The sequence below is a fragment of the Hyla sarda genome, chromosome 4, assembly GCF_029499605.1.
Source record: "Hyla sarda isolate aHylSar1 chromosome 4, aHylSar1.hap1, whole genome shotgun sequence".
NCBI classification, from domain to species: Eukaryota; Metazoa; Chordata; class Amphibia; order Anura; family Hylidae; genus Hyla; species Hyla sarda.
In genome coordinates, this window is record NC_079192.1 from 68968771 (window position 1) to 68993867 (window position 25097).

Sequence of the window (25097 nt, forward strand, 5' to 3'; positions counted from 1 at the left end):
ATGGTAGGACCTCGCTCCCACCACGAGCCCAGATGTCTGGGTTGAGACAAGTATTGGCGAGGGGGGTCACCGCATAATTAAGTGGCCGGGGGTTGGCCGGGGTGGCGGTGACCCGCGTAATCCCCCCTCCGGAGGAAAGTCTGATATTTTTTTTTTGGGGGGGGTTACCCTTTCATTGTAAGGGGTCGTCCTTACATATGGTTTGTTTTCGCCCTGTCATGCGCAGCGGAGCGCTGCGAGTCACCTCCGACAGCGGGACTCACAACCAGGAATCGCCACAGACATATGGGCATGACCGCACTCTGACCTTGCTCCCCCACGAGCCTCAAGTGTTGGGCTGCGGAGATTTTATATCACCACCGGTGCCAAGTTAGCAGTGGGCTCCGTGGTGGCTTCTGGGAATTGAAGGGTAGGGGTGTGGTGGGATATTGGGGGAAGGGATGGGATTTTATATTTCTGCATAATGATTAATGTTATTTTGTTCCGGGAATGTATCAGCCTGTTTTAAATTTATTAATCGTTCCTGCTGTGACTAGTTCCTGAGGTAGACTGTTCCATAAATTCACAGTTCTTATGGTAAAGAAGGTGTGTCGCCTCTTGAGACTAAACCCATTCTTCTCCAAATGGAGGGAGTGCCCCCTTGTCCTTTGAGGGGGCTTAACCTGGGACAGTTTTTCTCCATATGTTTTGTATGGGCCATTAATATACTTATATATACACATTTATCATATCCCCCCTTAAACGTCTCTTCTCAAGACTAAACAATTGTAACTCCTTTAATCGCTCTTCATAGCTAAGATGTTCCATGCCCCATATTAGTTTAGTCGCGCATCTCTGCACCCTTTCTAGCAACACAGTGTCCCTTTTATGGACTGGTGACCAAAACTGAACAGCATATTCCAGGTGAGGCCGTACCAATGCTTTATAAAGGGGGAGTATTATGTCCCTGTCCCTCGAGTCCATGCCTCTTTTGATAGATGACAATATCCTGCCGGCCTTGGAAGCAGCAGCCTGACATTGCATGCCATTCTGTAGTCTGTGATCTACAAGTACACCCAGATCCTTCTCTACCAGTGACAGTTTAATCCCCCCTAAGACATACGACGCATGCATGTTATTAGTACCCAGATGCATAACTTTACATTTATCCACATTGAACCTCATTTCCCAAGTGGATGCCCAGACACTTAGTCTATCCAAGTCATCTTGTTACCTATACACATCCTCTATAGACTGTACCGTGCTACAAAGCTTGGTGTCATCTGCAAAGATAGAAACAGAGCTGTTAATACCATCCTCTTAATAATTGATAAATAAATTAAACAACAGCGGTCCCAGTACTGAACCTTGGGGTACACCACTAATAACCGGAGACCAATCAGAGTGCGAATCATTGACCACCACTCTCTGGGTACGATCCATGAGCCAGTGTTCAATCCAGTTACAAACTAAAGTTTCCAAGCCCAAAGACCTTAATTTACCTGTCAGACGTCTATGAGGGACAGTATCAAACGCTTTAGCAAAATCCAGAAAAACTATATCCACAGCCATTCCTCTGTCAAGGCTTCTACTCACCTCTTCATAAAAGCAAATTAGATTGGTTTGACAACTTCTATCCTTAGTAAACCCATGCTGGCTATCACTTATAAGGGATTACATACAGGAATACATAGGGGATGATTGTATTATAAGTCCTTCAAACAATTTACCCATAATGCACGTTAAACTTACCAGTCTATAGTTTCCTGGGAAAGACCTAGAGCCCTTTTTGAAGATGGGCACCACATTCGCCTTGCGCCAGTCCCTTATAGCTGGGGTTCGGTTATTACTTGCCAAGTGGACAGGTCAAGCAAGGTTATGACCAGTCTCAGCTTCAGGTTGACGTCGATCCTAATAGTCATACACATTGGTTGAGGCTTTTTAAATTCGGCTAGACCAGTCACGTCTATAGGTCAGTCCGAATACAACTTCAGGTTAGCGACAATGCCATCATATACGTTGTGTTATTCAGTTGTTGGGTCATGCACAGGGATGTAGCTTTATTTTTCCATTGTGAATTGTCACGTCTATAGGTCAGTCAGGGTTACAACCTGTCTCAGCTTCAGGTTGACGTTGATACTAGAAGTCATACATGTTGGTTGAAGCTTTAATTCGGCTAGACCAGTCACGTCTACAGGTCAGTCCGGATACAATCTGACACGACTTCAGGTTGGCGACAATGTCTTTGTATACGTTGTGTTAATTCAGCAGTTGGGTTACGCTACAGGGATAGCTTTATATTTCCATTGTTAATTGCCACGTCTATAGGTATATCATGGTTACGACCTGCTTTGGTTCAGGTTGACGGTCATACTATTAGTTATAGATTTGGTTGAGTCTTTCATTTATCTTTCGGCATGTCGCATCTACAGGTCGGTTCAGTTGCAACCTGACACAACTGCAGGTTGGCAGCAACGTCATTATGTGTCCATATGTTAACTTAGCATTTGGGTTGTGTGTACAGGGACATAGCTTGATTCTGTGTGGTTGGTTTTGTTTGTCTCGGCTTAGGTTGACGATGATAGTAATCACACGTTGGTTGAGTCTCATGGTCATGTTTGCTGCATAAGTGGTTTCATTGCCGGTCACATCCACAGGTTGGTTACAGTGGTAACCTGACACAGGTTTAGGTTGGCGACTACGTAGTTATTTGTGTATACATGTTGTTAGCACTCGGAAAATACATGATATTTTACATTAGATACCCAGAGGATGTCTCACATGCCATTTTATTCCTACTTGCATTCATCGGGTTTTGCCACTCTTCTTTGCATCCAGCATAATACTATCAAAGTATATCTGTCAGGTATCCAGCATAATATGACGTGGTCTTGCTCTGACAGGGCGTCATTGTTTGCGTCACATGCCATTAAATCTGCCCTGAAGAGTGCGCAAGAGGGAGGTTCGCAAGCCAAGGCTGCGCTGTTCTTGAGTTGTCGGGGGTTCCTAAGGTTAGGGGAGTTACATGCAGGTGCATGGCCGTAGTTACTTCAAATTTGTAGGGATGCAGATAATTACGCATGGAAATTGTATAGCAGATGAATGTCATTGTCCAGTCAGGTTATCATCATACGGCATTTTCCCAAGTCCCACGAGTGATGCTCAGCTCGAGAGTGGCAAGCTTTGCTTCCGCATGTCAAGGGTCGAACAGGATCAGCCGCTGCCATTGTTTAGGGGGGCGACACTCACTACTACTTTGTTGTCAAACATGTACGTATTCTTGTTAAATACTTTATAGTGATCCGCATATTACATCCAGTCATTCTCTAAGCATTAGGGCTGCTGCACCAAAGTCACAACATGGTGTGTCTGCATACGTGGTTAGGAATTCGGGGTGCTGGGAATTCAGTACTACATGCACCATACCCCCATTCCATAGTCAGTAATGCACGATGCATTTCAGTCATTGGTCACAGGGTTTTGCGGGTGTTAATAGCGCTTTGTTCTGATTATGAGTTTTCCCCTCTATTTTTAAGGTGTATTCCTACGGGGCAGTATATGGCATAACTCTAACTGCATAGATAGGTTACAGGATTTAGTAGGGAATAGGAGTTTAGTATGAGGTTCAGTTAGGTAGGCTCGCTACACTGAGCACCGACCACAAGTATGAAGGCTAATTTATAAGCCTGTATTTGTGTGTGTGTGTGTGTGTGTGGGGGGGGGCGGGTATTCCCTATAAGAACCCGCAGCAGTGTCTGTCTCTGACGCCGCGGGTTTGTCAATTTATTGGATATTTCAAAGTTTTTTAACATATAAAAAACTGAAAAATTGGGCGTGCAAAATTATTCAGCCCCCTTAAGTTAATACTTCATAGCGCCACCTTTTGCTACGATTACAGCTGTAAGTTGCTTTGGGTATGTCTTTATCAGTTCTGCAGATCGATGACGTTTTTGCCCATTCTCCTTGCAAAACATCTCGAGCTCAGTTAGGTTGGATGGAGAATGTCTGTGAAGAGCAGTTTTCAGTTCTTTCCACAGATTCTCGATTGGATTCAGGTCTGGATTTTGACTTGGCCATTCTAACACTTGGATATGTTTATTTGTGAACCATTCCATTGTAGATTTTGCTTTATGTTTTGAACCATTGTCTTGTTGGAAGATTAATCTCCGTCCCAGTCTCAGGTCTTTTGCAGACTCCATCATGTTTTCTTCCAGAATGTTCCTGTATTTGGCTCCATCCATCTTCGTTGTCCCTGCTGAAGAAAAGCAGGCCCAAACCATGATGCTGCCACCACCATGTTTGACAGTGGGGATGGTGTGTTCAGGGTGATGAGCTGTGTTGCTTTTGCGCCAAACATAACGTTTTGCATTGTTGCCAAAAAGTTTGATTTTGGTTTCATCTGACCAGAGCACCTTCTTCCACATGTTTGGTGTGTCTCCCAGGTGGCTTGTGGCAAACTTTAAACAACACTTTTTATGGATATCTTTAAGAAATGGCTTTTTTCTTGCCACTCTTCCATAAATGCCAGATTTGTGCAGTATACGACTGATTGTTGTCCTATGGACAGAGTCTCCCACCTCAGCTGTAGACCTCTGCAGTTCATCCAGAGTGATCATGGGCCTCTTGGCTGCATCTCTGATCAGTCTTCTCCTTGTTTGAGCTGAAAGCTTAGAGGGACAGCCAGGTCTTCGTAGATTTGCAGTGGTCTGGTACTCCTTCCATTTCAATATTATCGCTTGCACAGTGCTCCTTGGGATGTTTAAAACTTGGGAAATCTTTTTGTATTTAAATCCAGCTTTAAACTTCTCCACAACAGTATCGCGGGCCTGCCTGGTGTGTTCCTTGTTCTTCATGATGCTCTCTGCGCTTTAAACGGACCTCTGAGACTATCATAGTGCAGGTGCATTTATACAGAGACTTGATTACACACAGGTGGATTCTATTTATCATCATTAGTCATTTAGGTCAACATTGGATCATTCAGAGATCCTCACTGAACTTCTGGAGAGAGTTTGCTGGACTGAAAGTAAAGGGGCTGAATAATTTTGCACGCCCAATTTTTCAGGTTTTTTAATTTGTTAACAAAGTTTGAAATATCCAATAAATTTCGTTCCACTTCATGATTGTGTCCCACTTGTTGATTCTTCACAAAAAATTACAGTTTTATATCTTTATGTTTGAAGCCTGAAATGTGGCAAAAGGTCGAAAAATTCAAGGGGGCCGAATACTTTCACTATGCACTGTAGGTTACAGGATTTAGTAGGGAAAGGAGTTTAGTATGAGGTTCAGTTAGGTAAGATTGCTACACTGAGCGCCGACCACAAATATTTTTATACTTCGGACATTTACGCACGCGGCGATACCACCACATATGTTTATTTTTATTTACACTTTTTTTTTTATGGGAAAAGGGGGGTGATTTAAACTTTTATTAGGTAAGGGGTTAAATGACCTTTATTAACTTTTTTTTCACTTTTTTTTCCAGTTTTATAGCTCCCATAGGAGGCTATAACACTACACACACTGATCTTTTACACTGATCCTTGCAAAGCCATAGCTTTGCATGGATCATCGCTATATGGGCTCGATTGCTCAAGCCTGTAGCTCAGGCTTGGAGCAATCAAACGCCGATCGGACGCCATGGAGCAAAGTAAGGGGACCGCCGCTCGCGTCCTAGCTGATCAGGACATTTTATTGCGATAGTCCCGATCAGCCCGACTGAGCTGCCGGGAAGCTTTTACTTTAATTTTAGAAGCGGCAATCAACTTTGATCGCCTCGTCTAAAGGCTTAATAGCGCGTGGCACAACGATTGGTGCAGCACGCTATTAGCCCAGGGTTCCGGCTATCATTAGCCGCCGGGACCGACCTGGTATGATGCGGGGTCACGGTGTGACCCCATTTTAAATACCAGGACCGGGCGTAGGACATACTGGTACACCCTACGTCCTTAAGGAGTTAAACAACACAATGTAATTACAAGTCAATGACACTTCTGTGAAGTCACACTGTCCACTCAGGGAGCAACACTGATTGACAATCAATTTCACATGTTGTTGTGCAAATGGAACAGACAACAGGTGGAAATTATAGGCAATTAGCAAGACACCCCCAATAAAGGAGTAATTCTGCAGGTGGTGACCACAGACCACTTCTCAGTTCCTATGCTTCCTGGCTGATGTTTTGGTCACTATTGAATGCTGGTAGTGCTTTCTTTCTCTATAGTGGTAGCATGAGACGGAGTCTACAACCCACACAAGTGGCTCAAGTAATGCAGCTCATTCAGGATGGCATATCAATGTGAGCTGTGGTAAGAAGGTTTGCTGTGTCTGTCAGCGTAGTGTCCCGAGCATGGAGGCGCTACCAGGAGACAGGCCAGAACATCAGGAGATGTGTAGGCCGTAGGAGGGCAACAACCCAGCAGCAGGACCGCTACCTCCACTTTTGTGCAAGGAGGAGCAGGAGGAGCACTGCCAGCAGGCCAAAATTGTGCATGTGTCAACTCAAAAAGTCAGAAACCTACTCCATGAGGGTGGTATGAGGGCCCAACATCCGCAGGTGGGGGTTGTGCTTACAGCCCAACACCGTGCAGGACATTTGGCATTTTCCAGAGAACACCAAGATTGGTAAATTTGCCACTGGCGCCCTGTGCTCTTTACAGATGAAAGCAGGTTCACACAGAGCACATGTGACAGCATGTGAGCACATGAGTCTGGAGACGCCGTGGAGAACGTTCTGCTGCCTGCAACATCCTCCAGCATGACCGGAGTTGGGTGGCATTTCTTTGGGGCCGCACAGGCATCCATGTGCTTGCCAGAGGTAGCCTGACTGCCATTAGGTACCGAGATGAGATCCTCAGACCCCTTGTGAGACCATATGCTGGTGTGATTGGCCCTGGGTTCCTCCTAATGCAAGACAACGCTAGACCTCATGTGGCTGGAGTGTGTCAGCAGTTCCTGCAAGAGGAAGGCATTGATGCTATGGACTGGCCTGCCCATTTCCCCAGACATGAATCTGATTGAGCACATCTGGGACATCATGTCTCACTCCATTGCACCAGAGACTGTCCAGAAGTTGGGAGATGCTTTAGTCCCGGTCTGGGAGGACATCCCTCAGGAGACCATCCGCCACCTCATCAGGAGCATGCCCAGGCATGGTAGGGAGGTCATATGGGCACGTGGAGGCCACACACACTACTGAGCCTCATTTTGACTTGTTTTAAGGACATTACATCAAAGATGGATCAGCCAGTAGTGTGGTTTTCCACTTTGATTTTGAGTGTGACTCCATTTCCAGACCTCCATAGGTTGATAAATTTGTTTTCCATTGATCATTTTTGTGTGATTTTGTAGTCAGCACATTCAAGCTCTAGGATGTGTTATCTTAGTGTTTCCTATTTTGTTTTTGAGCAGTGTATGTAGTTTCTTGCTATGAATATATCTTTTGCTGTTGTCTTTTTACATGACTAATTATGTGCCTCTCTAGTGAGCCAGTATGTGCTAAGTTCTACTTTAATTTCTTGACCAATACAATTCTCTTTTCTTATTTTGTATTCATTTTTTTTATTTTTCCTACCATTATTTGATTAGAATAGTTCCCTGTATGCACAGATTTTGTATTTTTTTCCTGGCATGGTTCCCACAGTGTGAGTGGACTAATGGACGCATGGCACTCCGTCACTCTTTTGAGCGGACTCGTACACCCTTGGATCCCCCTGTGAGTGGTTCCGTGGATTTCCTATGGACCCATGCGACAGGTTTTTGCCTACACTCCAGTTGTGGAGTGCAGTACGATATGGATACCTAAGGTAGGTCAGGACAAAAGTGATGGTCTGACATGTTCTATTCTAGATGTTGGTGGGTTGCATGCATTATGGGATTTGCTCTGTATCCCCTACTTTAAGTTTATGCTCAACTATATGATATTGTTACGCTGAGCGCTCCGGGCCCCTGCTGGCCATGGGCGTGTGTGTCCAGGCAGCGCTCTGGCGTCTCGGCGTGTGCATCCCCGCTCTCTAGGGCGTGTGTGCTCCAGGACTCTTAGATCTAAAGGACCAGTGCACAGGTGATTGGTGCCTGGTCCAAAGTGGTCTATTAAGCGTTAAGCTTTGTGAGAGGGAGTGCTGTTTGGACTTAATTAGGCCTCACTTGTGCACTGCCTATAAGTACCGTCTCCTCCCACAGCCTCCTGCCGGATCTTTGTTGCCTTTGATCCTGAGAGAAAGCATTCCTTGTTCCTGTGTTACCCTGCCTGTTGCCGTTCCCGTTGCTACTGACTTGTGCCTGTGAACCTGAGCCGCCTGCCCTGTCCATTTGCTACGTCTGCCTACACCTTTGCCTGATCCTCTTGTACCTTGCCTTATCTCAGCAGCCAGAGAGGTTGAGTCGCTACTGGGTGGAACGACCCTGGGGGTTACTTGCCACAGCAAGTCCATCCCACTTTGCAGCATGCTCTGGTGAAAACCAGTAACTCCTTAGACTCCGTTACCCTGGTACGGCCCACGTCATCACCTCTCTGGCACAGCGGATCCACCACCAGCCTCTGCTACCAGCCCGGATCCTGACAGTAAGATCCGGCCATGGATCCCACTGAGGTACCTGATCCTGGGGACCTTGCAGCCTTGCTCACCGAGCAAGCAGGTCAGCTACACCAGCTTCTAGCCCTGCTCCAGCAACTCCAGTCAGCTCAGCAGCAATCGCCACCACAGTCTGCTGTCGCTTCCCGTTCCTGTTTCCGCCTGTCCTTGCCGGACAAGTATGATGGAGACACCAAGCTGTGCCGTGGGTTCCTGACACAATGCTCCTTGCATCTCGAGTTGATGGCAGACCTGTTCCCCTCAGAACGTGCCAAAGTGGCATTCATAGTCAGCCTACTCTCCGGGAAGGCTCTGGCCTGGGCTACACCGCTATGGGACCGCAACGATCCTTCCACTGCCAATGTCCACTCCTACCTACGGGAATTCCGGACTGTTTTTGAGGAACCTGCCCGGGTTGCCTCTGCAGAGACTGCTTTATTAAACTTGTCCCAAGGAAGTTCTTCTGTGGGCGATTACACATACGTTTCCGTACTCTGGCCTCTGAACTTTCTTGGAATAATGAGGCGCTCTGTGCTATTTTTATGAAGGGCCTGTCAAGCAACATAAAGGATGTTCTAGCCGCACGTGAGATGCCGTCCTCTCTGGGTGACCTCATCCATTTGGCCACAAGGATTGATTAGCGTTTCGCCGAGAGACGAAAATGAACTCCATCAGGAGAAAGGAAATGTTTGTATGAGATGCTATCCTCGTTCGGCTCCTGTCTTCCTGCATCCACTGCAACCCTCTACTGGGCCTCCTGCCAAGGAAGCCATGCATGTGGTTCGGTCACGCCTGACCCCTCAAGAAAGGAACCGCCGCAGAGACAAGAATCTGTGTCTTCACTGTGCCAGTATAATCCAAAAGAAACAAACAGACCGCACACTATATTAGAGAGCACACCAATAATTTATAAGAATTCCATAATTTTATTAAGTACAAAAAAGAGAAAAGCACATATAAATGTAATACATATACAAAATAGTGGACAAAGCTCTAAAACCAATTAAAAAGGCTCATTGGGAGCCACAACACAGTCCTAGCAAGGGGCCATGAACCGCCTAAACTAGTAAGCCACCGTTCCAAAGTGTAGAGTGAATGTATAACATGTACCATCCGTGCCACAATGAATTAACAACACTATATGCAGGTAGGAAGGTATGATGTAATTATACAGTCTAGCAAAATCAATTCATAAATAACGGCTGGATATAGGCACCAATATAGAACCCTGACCATACAAGCATCCTACCAGTATATACAACCTGTGTGTAAACATATGGAAGCGACCGGCATGGAACAGATCAGACAAATAGAACAGGACTGTGCCATGGAGCCCCACGAGTTCAGTCGCTACAAGGAGACTTCCTCAGGGGTCAACATTTACACAACATTTCTTAAAAGACTGTCCTCTCCATCCGCCTCGTCCGGGAAATGCGCACCTAGTTAATGTTGGAGAGGCGTTGCTAGCTGTAAACGCTACCTCTCCACGCCTTACGGTGTCTGTGCGAATCTGTGTCCCAGTTAAGACATACTTCGTTGCTATTGCCTTTCTGGATTCCGGCTCCCCCGGCAACTTCATTGACGCCTCACTTATAAGCAAGTTTAATATTCCAGTGGTCCGTCTTGTCAAGTCCTACTACATTACCACTGTCAATGGTGAGAGACTGGATGCTACCGTTCTATACCGTACTGAACCCCTCCAGATGTCTGTTGGAGTACTACATTCTGAGAAATTGGAGTTTCTTGTTCTTCCTCACTGTACTTCAGAGATTCTGCTAGGTCTGCCCTGGCTCCAGGATCACAGTCCTGTACTGGATTGGTCCTCCGGGGAGATCCAAAGTTGGGGGTCATCTTGTTTTGGCAAATGTCTCCTGCCAGTTTCTGCTAAATGTGCATCTTATACTCCACCTCCTCCAGGCCTTCCGGAACCATATTTGGACTTTGCAGATGTCTTCTGTAAAAAGCAAGAAGAGGAGACTTTGCCCCCGCATAGGCCTTATGATTGTCCTATAGACCTCATGCCTGGACCACTCAACCTCGAGGAAGAATTTACCCTCTCTCTCCACCTGAGACTCAAGCCGTGTCAGAGTATATTCAGGAGAACCTACAGAGGGGGTTCATCAGGAAGTCTTCCTCACCTGCTGGAGCAGGTTTCTTTGTCACAAAGAAAGACGGCTCTCTGCGACCATGCATCGACTATCGTGGTCTAAACAAAATCACCATTAAGAACCGATATCCCCTTCCACTCATTTCAGAGCTCTTCGATCGACTTCGAGGTGTCAAGATCTTCACCAAATTGGATCTGAGAGGTGCCTATAATTTGGTTCGAATTTGAGAGGGAGACGAGTGGAAGACTGCCTTTAACACACGGGATGGTCACTTTGAGTATTTAGTCATGCCTTTTGGCCTATGTAATGCCCCGGCTGTCTTTCAAGAATTTGTTAATGACATTTTCAGAGACCTTCTCTACACTTGTGTGGTGGTGTATCTAGACGATATCCTCATTTATTCTCCAAACCTTGAGCAACACCGTACTCAAGTTCGTCTGGTTCTGTCTCGTCTGAGAAGAAATCACCTTTATGCCAAGTTTGAGAAATGTCTCTGAACGATCTAGCCTGCCTTTTCTTGGTTACATCATCTCTGCACAAGGCCTACAGATGGACCGTTCTAAACGCTCAGCAGTTCTGGATTGGCCCCGTCCCACAGGTCTACGGGCCATACAGAGGTTCCTGGGTTTTGCCAATTATGACTGGCAATTTATTCCACATTACTCCACCCTGGTGGCTCCAATCGTGGCCCCGACTAAGAAAGGGGCTAATCCTAAGTCCTGGACTCCTCAGGCCGAAGAGGCTTTCCACACCCTGAAGTCCGCCTTTGCTTCTGCACCTGTCCTCACCAGACCGGATTCCTCAAAGCCCTTCTTCTTAGAGGTGGATGCCTCCTCTGTTGGAGCCGGAGCCGTACTAACCCAGAAGTCCTTAAAAGGGGAAATCCGTCACCTGTGAGTTTTTCTCCAAAACCTTCTCGCCTGCTGAGAGAAACTACTCAATCGGAGACAGAGAACTTCTTGCCATCAAGTTGGCGCTGGAAGAATGGAGACATCTCCTAGAGGGATCTATTCACCCTGTGAACATATTTACGGACCACAAGAATCTCTCCTATCTTCAGACTGCTCAAAGACTTAATCCCCGCAAAGCCCGCTGGTCTGTTTTTCGCCCGGTTTAATTTTCTTATTCATTTCAGACCGGCTGCCAAAAACATCCGGGCTGACGCTCTCTCTCGTACCTCAGATGTCACCGGAGAAGAAGTGTCACCTCAGCATATCATTCCTCCCGAGCGATTGATTATTTCTTCTCCTGCGGATTTAAGTCTTCTTCCTCCGGGCAAGACCTTTGTTCCACCTCGTCTTCGAGTACTCAAGTGGGGATATTCTTCACTGGTGGCTGGCCATCCAGGTCTTTGGAAAACCCTACAACTGATCTCCAAAAGGTACTGGGGCCATCTTTGGAGAGGGACGTTAAGGAATTCGTCCAGGCCTGCGCTCTGTGTGCGCCCGGGACAAGACACCCCGCCAGAGACCGGCAGGCCTGCTTCAGCCGCTGCCAGTTCCAGAGACTCCCTGGTCCCACATTGACATGGACTTTGTCACCGATCTCCCACCTTCTCATGGCAAAACATTTATTTGGGTGGTTGTGGACCGGTTTTCCAAGATGGCGCACTTTGTACCTATGTCTGCTCTTCCTTCTGCACCATTGCTGGCGAAACAATTTCTTTCTCACATTTTTCGTCTACATGGTCTACCCACACACATTGTATCCGACAGAGGGGTGTAGTTTGTGTCTAAGTTTTGGAGCGCCCTCTGTGGTCAACTGAAGATTAAATTGGACTTCTCTTCTTCCTACCACCCCCAGTCCAACGGTCAAGTAGAGCGCATTAATCAAATTTTGGGTAACTATCTCCGGCACTTTGTCTCCTCTCGTCAGGATGATTGGGTAGACTTGCTCCCGTGGGCTGAGTTCTCCTACAACCACAAAGAGTCCTCTGCTTCTAACAAGTCTCCTTTTTTCATGGTGTATGGACGTCAGTCTTTGCCGCCTCTTCCGTTGCCCACCTCCTCGGAAGTACCCGCTGTCGATAATCTAGTCCGGGATTTTGTATCCATCTGGCGAGAGACGCGCCAATCTCTTCTTGCAGCCACCTCTCGCATGAAGACAAAGGCAGATAAGAAATGTCGGGTTCCTCCAGTTTTTGCCCCAGGGGACAAAGTGTGGCTGTCTTCCAAGTACATCCGGTTTAGGGTCCCAAGTTACAAATTAGGTCCCCGTTACTTGGGTCCCTACAGAATCAAGAAGAAAATTAATCCCGTGGTCTATCAGCTCCATCTCCCTTCCTCCCTCAGAATACCTAATTATTTTCATGTCTCCCTTCTGAAACCAGCAATCTTCAACCGTTTTTCATCCCAAGGACATTTCTCCCACTCCTGTGTCTGGAACTTCAGATGTGTTCTCCGTCAAGGAGATTTTGGCATCCAAAGTGGTTAGAGGGAGAAAATTATTTCTGGTTGACTGGGAGGGCTGTGGTCCTGAAGAGAGATCTTGGGAGCCGGAGGAGAACATTCTAGACCGCAGCCTCATCCTCAAGTTCTTGGGTACCAAAAAGAGGGGGAGACCAAAGGGGGGGGGGGGTACTGTTACGCTGAGCGCTCCGGGCCCCCTGCTGGCCTCGGAGCAATTACAGCGTGTGTCCGCAGGCAGCGCTCTGGCGTCTCGGTGTGTGCATCCCCGCTCTCTAGGGCGCGCGTGCTCCGGGACTCTTAGATCTAAAGGACCAGTGCACAGTTGATTGGTGCCTGGTCCAAAGTGGTCTATTAAGGGTTAAGCTTTGTGAGAGGGAGTGCTGTTTTGACTTATTTAGGCCTCACCTGTGCACTGCCTATAAGTACCGTCTCCTCCCACAGCCTCCTGCCGGATCTTTGTTGCCTTTGAGCCTGAGAGAAAGCATTCCTCGTTCCTGTGTTACCCTGCCTGTTGCTGTTCCAATTGCTACTGACTTCCGCCTGGGAAACTGAGCCGCCTGCCCTGACCATTTGCTACGTCTGACTACACCTTTGCCTGATCCTCTTGTACCCTGCCTTATCTCAACAGCCAGAGAGATTGAGTCGCTACAGGGTGGAACGACCTGGGGGTTACTTGCCGCAGCAAGTCCATCCCGCTTTGTGGCGGGCTCTGGTGAAAACCAGTAACTCCTTAGAATCTGTTACCCTGATACGGCCCACATCATCACCTCTCTGGCACAGCGGATCCACCACCAGCCTCCGCTACCAGCCCGGATCCTGACAGATATTATTGCACTTTATGCCAATTATTATTTCTTTCATGCGCTTTTGTTATTTTTAATGTGAACATTGCCAATCTGTTGGTGTCCCATCTTTATAAGTATGGATCTTCTTGTATTTTTACCCTATTTTCTTTTTCATATACCAGGTTTCCCTTTTCTAAGGCTGCGTTCACACGGCCGTCTAGACCCGTCCCATTCTTCTCCCATCAAAATTAAAAACGGACTTTAAAAAAAAAAGGACAATAACGGATGCAAACGGATGCTATCCATTTGTAAACGGAAATGAGTGCAGACGGGTGCAAACGGATTGTAAAAGAATCCCATTGACATGAATGGGATTTTTTTTTAAACATTTAGAATTCCGTTTACAGCCTGCAAAAAAGGAAACAAAACGGGGATAAAAAAAAACGGGGACAGACAGCCGTGTGAACGCACCCTTATATGGCTACTTCTTGTTCCTTGTTTCCAGACATGCATGCATCCGGTCCTGACAGACCGGCGATGCGCTCTCTGGACTCAGGGCAGTGGAAGCATCACCTAAATTACATGATGATCATTTGGTGTCCGATCATGTGATTTTTGACGTGCACCATGCTGAGTACTCTCCTATTGGCTCACTAGAGTACACACGGAAGCACTGACTCCGACGTGCTTTGTTTATATTTTCTCCTTCCCATTCCCATACTTATTACGTATTTGTATCAGCTGCTATATTCATATTAATTATGTCTGCTATGTATATTTTTAACCACTTAAGGACGCAGGGTATGCCTTCCGTTCCCGAGTCCTTAAAGCGTACCCCTCAGATCCAACAAAAAAATTTTTTTTATATATCACTCAGTACCTAATCCTGACCTTGATCTAATTTGTATGTGTCCTAGCACCTTTATTTATTTTTTTTATAACAATTTTAATTTAGCTCACTACTCTGAATTCCTCTCAAAGGCAGGGGGCATGGCCTCACTGTGCAGGTCTCCGCCCCCTCCCTCAGTATGCTGTCTGCTCACATCTCCCCTAGTATTAGCAAAACTACAACTCCCAGCTTGTCCTCACTGACAGTAGCGGGACACAAGCTGACAGTGGAAGGATTTTTCCTCCAGCTGTGAGCCCTGCGCTCACAGCTGTCAATCAAGGAAGTGGGTCCATGCGTAGCTGATGATGCATGGACACAGCAGGACTAGTATGTGTTCAAGCAGGCAGGGGGGGCAGTTGTTTGACTGGCTTTTTCAGTATGAAATACTGAAAATTTTCTAATGAAAGCAATTGCAAAACCTATTGGTTTTGCATGCTTTACAACAAATCAAAAGTTTTTGTATCTGACAGTGCCCATTTAACCCCTTAAGGATGCCGTGCGTATCCATACACCCCCGTTTTAAAGTCCTTAAGGACTGAGGGCGCATGGAAACGCCCGTGGGAATTCCGGTCTCCACCGCTCGCCGGGCGGGGACCGGGGTGACTGCTGATATCTATCAGCAGGCCCCCCGTACAAACCGATGGGGGGGGGGGGTACCGAGACCCCCCATGTCGCCGATCGCCACAAATCGTCGGTCAATTCAGACCAACGATTTGCGGCTTTTCCGAGTCAATCGGGTCTCTGGTGACCCGGTAAAAAAGGGTGAATGGGGCTGTCCGAGACAGCCCCATTCACCCTTACCCAGCAGGAGCCGGAGGGGGTCTCCTACCTTGCCCTGGTCCGGTGGGGTCCCCTCGGGATCCAGCTGTTGCACAACTACAACTCCCAGCATGCAGAGACTACCAAAGGGCATGCTGGGAGTTGTAGCAGTGTGCCACCAGCTGTTGCAAAACTACAACTCCCAGCATGCCCTTCGGCTGTCAATGCATGCTGATTGTTGCAGTTTTGCAACAGGCTGGACACACATTGGTTGTGAAACTGAGTTTGTTAGCTAACTCAGTGTTTTGCAACCAGTGTGCCTCCAGCTGTTGCAAAAATACAACTCCAAACATGCACTGAGAGACTGTACATGCTGGGAGTTCTAGTTTTGCAACAGCTGGAGGCACACTGGTTGCGAAACACTGAGTTAAGTAACAAACTCTGTTTTGCAACCAATGTGCCTCCACCTGTTGCATAAACAAACAATAGATGAGGTCCGGCACAATAGTAGCAGGTAAAATCCGGTGCTTTATTCAACATGCAGAATAGCAAATGGTACAGGAGACAATAGCCTACGCGTTTCGGGCTGTTGAGCCCTTAGTCATGGCTTAGTTTGATGCCATGACTAAGGGCTCAACAGCCCGAAACGCGTAGGCTATTGTCTCCTGTACCATTTGCTATTCTGCATGTTGAATAAAGCACCGGATTTTACCTGCTACTATTGTGCCGGACCTCATCTATTGTTTATTTGCTGCACGTGGAGAGGAACGCCACCTCTCTGGTCGGAGCACTAGAGCAGCGGTAAGGGGGATCGAGCGGAGGACTTTACATATCCACCTGTTGCATAAGTACAACTCCCAGCATGTATGGTCTGTCAGTGCATGCTGGGAGTTGTAGTTTTGCATCAGCTGGAGGTTTGCCCCCCCATGTGAATGTACAGGGTACATTCACACGGGCGGGTTTACAGTGAGTTCTGCTGCAAGTTTGAGATGCAACAAATTTTCCGCCGCAGCTCAAACTCCCAGCGAGAAACTCATTGTAAACCTGCGCCCGTGTGAATGTATCCTAAAAACACTACACTAACACATAATAAAGGGTAAAACACTACATATACACATACCCCAAGTCCCCCCCCCCCACTCCAGTAAAAAAAAACAAAAAAAAAAAACGTATTGTACGGCAGTGTTTCCAAAACTGAGCCTCCAGCTGTTGATAAACAACAACTTACAGTATTGCCGACAGACACTGACTGTCAAGGCATGGTGGGAGTTTTGCAACAGCTGGAGACACCCTGTTTGGAAACACTGCCGTAGGGTATTTTTGTGGCGGATTCAAATACCCTATTTAGTCCTCAAATGCGCATGGCGCTCTCTCACTTCGGAGCCCTGTCGTATTTCAAGGAAAGAGTTTAGGGCCACATATATCTTGGGAGAAATTGCGTTCCAAATTTTGGGGTCCTTTTTCTCCTTTTACCCCTTATGAAAAGGAAAAGTTGGGGTCTACACCAGCATGTTAGTGTAAAAAAAAATTTTTTTACACTAACATGCTGGTGTTACCCCATAGTTTTAATTTTCACAAGCGGTAAAAGGAAAAAAAGACTCCCAAAATTTGTAACACAATTTCTCCTGAGTACAGAACTACCCCATATGTGGGTGTTAAGTGCTCTGCGAGCGCACAACAAGGCTCAGAAGTGAGAGCGTGCCAAGTACATTTGAGGTATAAATTGGTGATTTGCACAGGGGTGGCTGATTTTACAGCGGTTCTGACATAAACGCAAAACAATAAATACCCAGATGTGACCCCATTTTGGAAACTACACCCCTCACGTATTGTAATAAGGGGTGCAGTGAGCATTTACACCTCATAGGTGTAAAAACACTACACATACATGTACCCCTTCACATTTACATCCCCCCCAATAAAAATGAGAAATGTCTGGTATGGCATGGTTTCTAAAACGGAGCCTCCAGCTTTTGCAAAACAACAACTCCCAGTGTTGCCGGACAGCTGATGACCGTCCAGGCATGCTGGGAGTTTTGCAACAGCTGGAGGCACCCTGTTTGGGAAACACTTCTGTAGGGTAATTTTGGTATCGGAGGCAGGTCTAAATGTTGCATCCGGGTCTGTCCCTATGCAAATCCCTAGTTTAGGCCTCAAATGCGCATGTCGCCCTGTCGTATTTAACACCTAGAGGACGGACCCATTTTTTACCTCAATGACCAGGCTTTTTTTTTTTATTTGACATGTATCTCGTTAAATGGTAATAACTTTGCTTTTTCTGAGCAGAGCGATTCTGAGATAGTTTTTTCGTGACATATTGTACTTTATATAAGTGGTGCATTTTTGTTGACACATGCAGCATTTTTTGTGAAAAACTTCAAAATATTGTGTTCAAATTATAGTGTACACTGTGCGGTAAAAGTGATGTTATATTTATTCTGTGGGTCAGTACGATTATGGCAATACCACTTTTATTTACCGTATATACTCGAGTATAAGCCGAGTTTTTCAGCACGATTTTTCGTGCTGAAAACACCCCCCTCGGCTTATACTCGAGTGAACTCCCCCACCCGCAGTGGTCTTCAACCTGCGGACTTCCAGAGGTTTCAAAACTACAACTCCCAGCAAGCCAGGGCAGCCATCGGCTGTCCGGGCTTGCTGGGAGTTGTAGTTTTGAAACCTCCGGAGGTCCGCAGGTTGAAGACCACTGCGGCCTTCAACATCATCCAGCCCCCTCTCACCCCCTTTAGTTCTGAGTACTCACCTCCGCTCGGCGCTGGTCCGGTCCTGCAGGGCTGTCCGGTAAGGAGGTGGTCCGGTGAGGAGGTGGTCCGGGCTGCTATCTTCACCGGGGAGGCCTCTTCTAAGCGCTTCGGGCCCGGCCTCAGAATAGTCACGTTGCCTTGACAACGACGCAGATGCGTCGTTGTCTAGGCAACGGCTCTATTCCGGGCCGGAAGCGCGGAGAAGAGGCGCCCCCGGTGAAGATAGCAGCCCGGACCACCTCCTCACCGGACCACCTCCTTACCGGACAGCCCTGCAGGACCGGACCAGCGCCGAGCGGAGGTGAGTACTCAGAACTAAAGGGGGTGAGAGGGGGCTGGATGATGTTGAAGGCCGCAGTGGTCTTCAACCTGCGGACCTCCGGAGGTTTCAAAACTACAACTCCCAGCAAGCCCGGACAGCCGATGGCTGCCCGGGCTTGCTGGGAGTTGTAGTTTTGAAACCTCTGGAGGTCCGCATGTTGAAGGCCGCAGTGGTCTTCAACCTGCGGACCTCCGGAGGTTTCAAAACTACAACGCCCAGCAAGCCCGGACAGCCGATGGCTGCCCGGGCTTGCTGGGAGTTGTAGTTTTGAAACCTCTGGAGGTCCGCAGGTTGAAGACCACTGAGGGCGAATGATGAGAAGAGGATGATGAAGGGGGGGGGGGTGTGGGGATGATGAAGGGGGGTGGGGATGATGAAGGGGGGGTGTGTGGGATGATTACAAGGGGATGATGAAGGGGGGATGTGTGGGATGATAAGGGGATGTGTGGGATGATGACAAGGGGATGATGAAGGGGGGATGTGTGGGATGATAAGGGGATGTGTGGGATGATGACAAGGGGATGATGAAGGGGGGATGTGTGGGATGATGACAAGGGGATGATGAAGGGGGGGATGTGTGGGATAAGGGGATGTGTGGGATGATGACAAGGGGATGATGAAGGGGGGATGTGTGGGATAAGGGGATGTGTGGGATGATGACAAGGGGATGATGAAGGGGGGATGTGTGGGATGATAAGGGGATGTGTGGGATGATGACAAGGGGATGATGAAGGGGGGATGTGTGGGATGATAAGGGGATGTGTGGGATGATGACAAGGGGATGATGAAGGGGGGATGTGTGGGATGATGACAAGGGGATGATGATGAGGATGTTAATGACGGGTCTGGATGATGACAGGGGGGGATGAGGTATTTCCCACCCTAGGCTTATACTCGAGTCAATAACTTTTCCTGGGATTTTGGGTTGAAATTAGGGGTCTCGGCTTATACTCAGGTCGGCTTATACTCGAGTATATACGGTAGCTTTCTATGTTCTTTTTCCTTTTCTGAGCAAAATTCTTTTTCTGCCATTCATTTTCCAACAGCTGAAACTTTTTTATTTTTCATCCGACGCCATTGAGTAAGGGCTTATTTTTTGCGGGATGAGCTGTACTTTTTATATGTATAATTTTTGTGCTATGTGCTACCTTTTGATCTTTTTTATTTCGCTATTTGTACCAAAATTGGCAAATTTAGCACTTTTTTAAAAAAGTTTTTTTTTACGGAGTTCACCGTGCGGGATAATTTACATTATAGTTTTATAGTAAACGTCATTAGGGACGTGGCAATAGTTATTATGTATATGATTTGTGTTTTTGATCTTTTTTGGTGATAATACAGGGCTTTATTGGGAAAAGGGATTTTTTTTTTACACTTCATACTTTTAATGAAGAACTTTTTATTTAATTTTTTTACACTTTTTACAGGTTACTTAAAAAACGGTTAAAAACATTTCAAAACGGATACCCGTTTGATCAGCCGTTTCTATCTGTTTTTTTAAGCCATTTTTTCTTTAAACGGAACGGGGGCAAACGGCCGTGTGAATGCACCCTTATACTATGCTGCAATACATTTGTTCTGCAGCACAGTATGACCTGATGAGCTGTACACACTACAGCCTGTGCGATCCAGTGCCTGTGCCTTCCGTAGCAGGCATACAGGAGGTCATGATCTGACCTCCTGCTGCCATAGCAACCAGCGGCAACCCGTGATCGTATCGTGGCGCCGCTGGTGGAGAACAGGGGAGAGAGCTCCCCCTGTCAACACCATAGATGCAGTGATCAGGATTGATCACGGCATCTAGGGGGTTAATGCTGCTGGGACCGGCGTAATCGCAGCTCCGCCAGCTGCGGCGGGACTATGGCTGTGATTAACAGCCGGGTACCATCGCCGATCTCCTGTGCTGCCCGTGGCAGTGCAGGAGATCACTATGATGTATGCATACGTCCAATTGGGCGAACGTGTCGGATGATTGGACGTATGCATACGTTCAATAGCGGGAAGGCGTTAAAGGCAACAGTTTAGGGCCACATATGGGGTATATCCGTACATGGGAGAAATTGCCTAACAAATTTTGGGGGGCTTTTTCTCCTTTTATCCATTATGAAAAGCTGAGGTCTACTCCAGCATGTTATTGTAAAAATGTTTTATTTTTACACTAACATGCTGGTGTTGCCCCATAATTTTCATTTTCACAATAAGTAAAAGGAAAAAAAGACCCCCAAAATTTGTAAGGCAATTTCTTCTAAATACGGAAATACCCCATATGTGGACGTAAAATGCTCTGAGGGCGCACAGCAAGGCTCAGGAGTGAGAGCGCACTATGTACATTTCAGGTGATTTGCACAGGGGTGGCTAATTGTTACAGCGGTTCTGACAAACGCAAAAAAAAAAAAAAAAAAACACCAACGTGTGATGGAAACTACACCTCTCATAGAACATAAAAAGGGGTATAGTGAGCCTTAACACCCCACAGGTGTTTGAAGAATTTTCGTTAAAGTTGGACGTGAAAATGGAAATTTTTTTCTCATTAAAATGCTGGTGTTGTCCCAAATTTTTCATTTTTACAAGGGATAATAGGAAAAAAGCCCCCCATAATTTGAAACCCAATTTCTTCTGAGTAGGGAAATACCCCATGTGTGCATATAAAGTGCTCTGCGGGCAAACTACAATGCTCAGAAGAGAAGGAGCGCCATTGGGCTTTTGGAGAGAGAATGTGTCTGGATTTGAAGGCCATGTGGGTTTACAAAGCCCTCATGGACAGTGGACCCCCCCCCACATATAACCCCATTTTGGAAACTACACCCCTCACGGAATGTAATAAGGGGTGCAGTGAGCATTTACATCCTACTGGTGTCCGACAGATTTTTTGTACAGTGGTCCAAGAAAATGAAAAATTAAATTTTTCATTTGCACAGCCCACTGTTCCAAAGATCTGTCAAACACCAGTGGGGTATAAATGCTCACTGCACCCCTTATTACATTCTGTGAGGGGTGTAGTTTCCAAAATGGGGTGACATGTGGGGGGGGTCCACTGTTCTGGCACCACGGGGGGCTTTGTAAACCCACATTGCCCCCGACTCCATTCCAAACAAATTCTCTCTCGAAAAGCCCAATGGCACTCCTCTTCTGCACATTGTAGTTCACCCACAGAGCCCTTTACATCCACATATTGGGGTATGTCAATACTCAGAAGAAACGGGGTTAAAAATGTTGGGAGGATTTTTTCTCCTATTACCGTTGTGAAAATAAAAAATTGGGGGTAACAACAGTATTTCAGAGAAAAAAATCTAATTTTTCATTTTCACATCCAACTTTAGCGGAAATTTGTCAAACACCTGTGGGGTGTTAAGGCTCACTGTACCCCTTATTACGTGCCTTGAAGGGTGTTGTTTCCCAAATAGTATGCCATGTGGTGCTTTTTTTGCTGTTCTGGCACCATACGGCGTTACAAATGCAACATGCCCCCCAAAAACTAATCAAAATTTGCTTTCAAAAAGCCAAATGTGTCTCCTTCTTTTCTGAGCACTGTAGTGTACCCACAGAGCACTTTACGTCCACACATGGGGTATTTCCATACTCAGAAGAAATGGAGTTACAAATTTTGGGGGGCATTTTCTCCTATTACCCCTTGTAAAAATTTTAAATTAGGGGAAAGCACAGCATTTAAGTGAAAACATTTTTTTACACATCCAACTTTAACAAAAAGTCATCAAACACCTATGGGGTGTTAAGGCTCACTGTACCCATTGTTACGTTCCTTGAGTTCCTTGAGGGGTGAAGTTTCCAAAAAAGTATGCCATGTGTTTTTTTTTTTTGCTGTTCTGGCACCCTAGGGGCTTCCTAAACACGACATGCCCACCAAAAATCATTTCAGCAAAACTTGCTTTCCACAAGCCAAATGTGACTCCTTCTCTTCTGAGCATTGTAGTGCACCCACAGTGCACTTGACGTCCACACATGGCTTATTTCCCTACTCAGAAGATATGGGGTTACAAATTTTAGGGGGCATTTTCTCCTATTACCCCTTGTAAAAATTTAAATTTTTTGGGGAAAAGCAGCATTTTAGCGAAAAAAAAAAATGTATTTACACATCCAAATTTAAGGAAAAGTCGTCAAACACCTGTGGGTGTTAAGGCTCACTGTACCCCTTGTTATGTTCCTTGAGGGGTGTAGTTTCCAAAATAGTATGCTATGTGCATTTTTTTTTTTTTGTTTTTGTTGCTGTGCTGGCCCCATAGAGGCTTCCTAAATGTAACATGCCCCCCCAAAAACCATTTGAGAAAAACTCCCTCTTCAAAATCTCCTTGTCGCTCCTTCCCTTCTGAGCCCTCTACTGTGTCCGCTGAACAATTAACATAGACATATGAGGTATGTCCTTACTCGAGAGAAATTGGGTTTCAAATACAAGTAAAAATTGTCTCCTTTTTACCCCTTGCAAAAATTCAAAAATTGGGTCTACAAGAACATGCGAGTGTAAAAAATGAAGATTTTGAATTTTCTCCTTCACTTTGCTGCTATTCCTGTGAAACACCTAAAGGGTTAAAACCCTTACTGAATGTCATTTTGACTACTTTGGGGGGGGGGTGCAGTTTTTTATGGGGTCATTTCTGGGGTATTTCTAATATGAAGACCCTTCAAATCCACTTCAAAACTGAACTGGTCACTGAAAAATTGTGAGTTTGAAAATTTTGTGAAAAATGTGAAAATTGCTGCTGAAATTTGAAGCCCTCTGGTGTCTTCCAAAAGTAAAAACTCATAAATTTTATGATGCAAACATAAAGTAGACATATTGTATATGTGAACCCAAAAATGTTTTATTTGGAATATCCATTTTCCTTACAAGCAGAGTGCTTCAAAGTTGGAAATTTTAATTTTTTTCATCAAATTTGGGGATTTTTCACCAAGAAAGGATGCAATTTAGCACAAAAATGTACCACTATGTCAAAGTAGAATATGTCACGAAAAAACAATCTCAGAATCAGAATGATAAGTAAAAGCATCCCAGAGTTATTAATGTTTAAAGTGACAGTGGTTAGAATTGCAAAAAACATCAGAGTCCTTAAGGCGAAAAAGGGCTAAGTCCTTAAGAGGTTAAAGTCCCATGCAAATCAATGGGAAATGTATGTTCCCACATAACTTCAGTATGGCTGGAGATATTTCAATACCTGGTACACATATTACGGGTTGGGATAGGAGGTCGGGATAATAGATTGGGACAGGAGGTCGGGACAACAGGTTGAGATAGGAGGTCGAGATAGGAGAACGGGAAAGAAGGATGGGATAGGAGATTGAGATAAGAGGATGGGAAAGGAGGTCAGGATAGGAGGTCGAGATAGGAGGTCAAGATAGGAGGTCGGGATAGGAGGTCGGGATAGGAGGAAAAAGTTGGGGATTTTTCAGCAAGAAAGGATGCAGTTTACCACAAAAACTTACCACTATGTTAAAGACGGGATAGGAGGACGGGATAGGAGGTCAGGATAGGAGGTCGGATGGGAGGTTGAGATGGGAGGTCAAGATATGAGGACAGGAAAGGAGGACAGGAAAGGAGGACAGGATAGGAGGACAGGATAGGAGGACAGGATAGGAGGACAGGATAGGAGGTCGAGTTAGGAGGACGGGATATGAGGACGACCCGACCCACATACACACGTTGAGTTATATATATATATATCACATTTTTAACATAGCTGAGACTTTAGAGTCAGAGGAGGTGGTGTTACAAAGTGTTATTCTGAAGTCTTTTATTGGTTTTTGCTTTTGTGAGCCAATTGTATCAATTTCCTGTGATAATATGATAAATATGTGACACATAAGCAAAACTAAAGCAAACAGAAAGATGACTTCAAAACTCGCTTACCAAAGCAACAATAATAAATGTCCCCCAATAAATTTATCTGCTGCAAATCATAAATTGACAGAGCGTGTTCTACCTTTAAAAAAAAAAGTGCTTATGTGGTTTAATTATACGTTTTAAGACTGCATATCATACTTATAGATTGATCCCAGCAATCTAGATAACAAGATTAAAAATCTGCAACAAATGAAGACAAATGGGAAATCCAATATACAGTATGGGGGAGATTTATCAAAGCCTGTCCAGAGGAAAAGTTGCTGAGTTGCCCATAGCAACCAATCAGATTGTTTCTTTAATTTTTGAATGGTCCTTTGAGAAATGAAAGAAGCGATCTGATTTGTTACTATGGGCAACTCAGCAACTTTTCGCTAGACAGGTTTTGATAAATCTCCCCCTATATGTATGTGCTGAATGCAATAGTGTATTATCCTGAAAATAGAGAATCTGCATATGCAAAAAGCATATTTTTATGTCAATTGCTGTAAGGAAACAAGTGATCTCCTGCAAGTTCTTTTCAGGAGGAAAGATCGTGAATGTATGTGGTTATCAGTACTGTATACCACTTGCGGTCTCTGCTCCAGAGATATTACATTAAAGGGGTATTCCGCCCCTATACATAAAGAGGGGAATTCATCAAGATGTTTAGAAAGTT